Source organism: Chrysochloris asiatica, unplaced genomic scaffold (assembly GCF_000296735.1).
Source record: "Chrysochloris asiatica unplaced genomic scaffold, ChrAsi1.0 scaffold00095, whole genome shotgun sequence".
NCBI lineage: Eukaryota > Metazoa > Chordata > Mammalia > Afrosoricida > Chrysochloridae > Chrysochloris > Chrysochloris asiatica.
Window position 1 is genome coordinate 13,055,488 of NW_006408613.1, and position 4,693 is coordinate 13,060,180.

The window sequence follows — 4,693 nt, forward strand, 5'->3', positions numbered from 1 at the left end:
TTTCCTCAGCTCCTGAGACTACATGGGTGAGAAGAATCCTCCAGATTAACCTCGGAACTATGGATTTGAGACTTGTCAGTCTTCATAATTATGGGAGTCATTTCCTTTGACAATTGTGAGTTCTGTGACTTGCAGGATATTGTAAGTTACAGCATATTTCAGAAACCAGAGACATGAGGGAGGGAAGGAGTGGTGATGGTTATCAAGGATTATGCAGTTGTATTACATTTTGGAAAAGCTGGACATTTAAGATATCTTTAATCTCTACCTCATAGGAACCAGTCTCATGCTGATCTTTCTAAGCAGAAAAATTGATGTAGTGATAGAAAGAGGTCCCCACTGTCTACCAGTCTGTCATATTGTAGTGACTTGCACACTACTATTATGTTGGAAGCTATGACAATGGTATTTCAAACACAAGTAGAGTAACCTATGGTGAACAGGTTTCAATGCAACTTGCAGATTAAAACAGACTAGGAGTAAAGACCTGGCAATCTAGGTTTATTTTTGTTGTTGTTCTTGTTTTTTAATTAGCTAAGGAAACCATAGTATCCTGGTGTGGCACTACAGGATAATGCATGCACTGGACCACAAGGTCAGTTTGAACTACAAGGTCAGCCACTCAAACTCACCAGCCACTCCTTGGAAACTCTGTGCAGGGTTGCTATGAGTTGGAACGGACTTGATGGCACTTAACAACAAGGAAACCTAATGCATACAACAGAAAATTTGGGACACGTCATCAAGAGTGATGAATGACTGCATAAGGTAACCGTGTTTAATTAAGTAGAGGGTCAACAAGGCTGTGAGAGACCCTTGTTGAGATGAATTTGCAGTAGTCAAAACTTAAGACTCTAACTTTCTGGCAATTATGAGGATCAAGCAAAACCAAGCAACGTTTCATTCTATTTGTAAAGTCACCACAAATCAGAGTGAACCTGATGGTAGTTAAAAACAGTAACAACATATAGAAATAATCTAGGTGGGATAGATGGACCATGGATTACTTTTTAATTTGCTTTTTATTAGTGTTACACTGTTTGTTCAGTAATATTACTAATCATTTTCAAAGATTATTACTTATCTTTTATTAGTAATCTTTAGACTTTAAAAAGTCAGACACACACATTATTAAAAACAGTTTGAGTGTTGAATTTATGGTATTTCCTGTTTCTTTGTCTCCACGTCAGTCCAATTTTCTTATACCAAGTAACTAAACGTCAGTCTTCTGTATGGGTGCATCTCAATGTAAAGAAAACAAAAGTCCTCACCACTGGACCAATTAACAATATTCATATAAATGGAGAAAAGATTGAAGTTGTCAAAGATTTCATTTTGCTTCAATCAACCATCAACACTTATGGAAGGAGCAGTCAAGTTCAAATGACATATTGTGTCAGGCAAATCTACTGCATAAGACATTTTGGTGTTGAAGAGCAAAGATGCGTCTAAGGTGCGCCTGACCGAAGCCATGGTGTTTTCAATAACCGCGCTGGCAAAAGTTGAACAGTGAATAAGGTACACTGTAGAAGAATTGATGCATTTGAGCTATGGTGTTGGAGAAGCATATTTAAAGTACCATGGGCCGCCAAAAGAACAAACAGATCTGTGTTGGAAGAAGTACAGCCAGAGTGCTCCTAGGAAGCCAGGATGGCCAGACTTTGTCTTTCATACTTTGGACATACTATCAGGAAATACCAGTCACTGGGAAAGGATATCATGTTTGGGATAGTGGAGGCTCGGAGAAAAACAGGAAGACCCCCGAGATGGATTGGCACATTGGTGGCAGCGATGGGCTCAGGCATAGCAACAATTGTGAGGTTGGCCCAGGACCGGGCAGTGTTTTGTTCTGTTGTGCACTCGATGACACCTAACAACAACGAAACACCCCGAACCTGGATTTTCTCATCTTTAAAATGGGAATGTTAACACTTACTCAGATTTTTCTTAGAGGATCAAGTAATGGTCTTTGCCAGCTGAAAATCTAGATCTCAATTCTTTTATCTATGAAGAAGGGGAAGGGTAATTAAATTTGAGGATGTAAACACAGGTTTCATTGTTCTTCCCCTTCTTCAAATCACTTTATTTCTTTGATTTTATTTTTCTATAATCAACTCAACTCTTTCTTTCTCTTCAATTTCCTTTCTTTTCCTTGCTATCAGAGGTCAGAAATCTAAAATGGGTCTTACTCAGGTAAAATCAAGGTTTGACAGGACCACATTCCTTTCTGGAGGCTCCAGAGGAAAATACATGTTCTTACCTTTTCCAGTTTCTGAAAGCTGCTCACATTCCTTAGGTCATGGCTCCCTTCCGTCTTCAAAACTCGTAACGTATCACTCTAATACTGACCTTTGTGCCTCCCCTGTCTATTGGACTCAGTGTTGAGTAAATGGCTTGCTCTGTGCTAGTAACTAAAATTTGGAGGTTCCAACTTGCCTGTCGTTATTCTTGTGTAAAGATTATAACTAAGAAAACCCTGAGAAGCAGTTCTATTTTGTAGCATCTTAGGATCAAATTGAATCAGAATTAATGCAAAATAGATTTTTTGTTTGTTTCTTTCTTTTGGTGATTACAGATAGTCCAGGATAATCTTCAGTTTAAGATCAGCTGATTAGCAACCTTAATTTACTTGCAAATGTAATTCCCCCATCTCCCCTTCCCATGTAACACAACACATTCACAGGTTCTAGAGGCTAGGGAAATCTTTGAGGTCATCTTTGAGGGTTCATTATTCTGCCTTCCACACTTTATCATCTCACATTGAGCATAAAATAGATCTCAATTCACATTGTGTCCTGAGACGTTGGGCAAGGTGTTTGTATTCTGAAAGCTGCAGTTTCTTCAATTGGCAAGAGGCCTAATAATACCTGTCCTGATGCCTCAGAGTATAAGATGGAAATCAGGTAACAGGAGGCACTTCAGAAAAAGTGTGTTAGAAAGTCCAGCTAAATTTGCGTAATTCAGTGACTCATGTCTTCATAATAAATATACCAAACAACAGATTAAAAACTGTGCAACTATCACACAATTCACAATAAAGCATTAAAAAAGAAATGCACAACAAATCAACCTCACTCCTGAGAATCAAAACAATGGGGGCAAAGTAGAAAACTGTTTCACTTATAATTATTGTTTGTTTAGCAATTATTTAACTAAATTGTGCCAAAGAGGCTGAAGCATGTGTCTTTTACAGTTATCGCTGGGTATAATTAGTTTTATTTCCTTTATTTTCACTATTTCTTCTTTAATTATTCTATTCCACTATAAAATGTATTTTTTGTGTGTGTGCCAGCAAGTCAATATCTACTTTTATCCTCCTAATATTTGAACTGTTGACTCAGACAATAATTTAAATTATTGAACTGAAACTAAACAAAAGCATGCACATATTCTTCAGGCTAAACTAATATTGTATTTGGTATGAGTTTCTAGTTTAAGTGCTAATATTTTCCCAAAGCCTTGAGACCTTTAAGGGTCTAAGCTTCATCTAGAACTCTATGATACTGGTCCCAGTTGTCATTTCATTAATCTGGTTTCAATTTCTTACATGTTTGGGTTCACAGCTTATCTATGGGAACAAATAGTTTTCCATCTTTAATATTCCAGGGAGAAGATTTACTGAAAAAGCTAATTTAGTATCCCATCCTGAAAGCCAGCAAATGAAATCTCAGCCAAATCTAAGGAGATTGGAATTGCCAGGAGAAAACCCATCCTGGGGATCACCCAGTGATCCGTCATCAAGAAGACAAGGATGGGGTCGCTAACTGCAGTTCTATCAGCTTGTAGCTGCTACAAGGGCCCAGCGAGATGGGAGAGGAAGAGCTTGCCAGACCTCAAAACTTGGTATGAAAAACCAGTTATCAGCCAGATAATCAACTCAGCCAAGGACGTGAAACCCAATCATTAAGTTATTGGGAACTGGTCAGAGAAAGGAGAAAGACTCTTTGTCCTGGATTTGTGAAGCTGCCTGATGATTGAGGGAAAGAGAAGGACTGTGACTCACAATACCACAAATTTTGTTCCATAAACAGAACTGAGGACATTATGTGGTGACAGGGCTGAAGGGCACAGTAGGAGGTAGAACACTCAAGACAGTCCTCCTTTTACAGGAGTGATGAAAAATTGTCACCTACCTCGTCTTTGTGGCTGCAGCGCCCAGAAAAGACTGTGGAGGCAGGCTTCCAAAGCAGTTGCAACTTGCAGAGGAATTCAGTTAATTTGAACTCTTTGGTATTTTGTTTTTCTTGAGCAATTCCCACCCTACCCCCTTCTAAGATTTATAGGTTCCACTACAACCTTATAATATTCTCAGAGCCCAAATTAAATTTTAATCCATAACAAATCTATGTTTTATGGGTTAAGGGCCCACTTCCTGCACTAAAGGAGCAAAGGGTTTTTGGTAAAGTGATCCCCATGATTCTTAAATTTGAGGAAACCAAGCTAAATCAGCCTGTCACCACAGGCAAAGGGATGATACTTTTTAAGGTATTTCAATGCAAGGCAAGAATTTTGCAGTTTCTTTCTTTTATTCTAGTAGTTCTTATCTGCACCTGTTCTTCCACACCTTGGATTCATGTCTTTGTTGTTGTTAAGTGCCATCAAGTTGGTTCTGACTCAACCACTTTGTATCGGGTTCTGAGGCTGTAATCTTGAAGGCAGCAGTAAGCGCTATATTTCTCCTGCAGAATGGTTG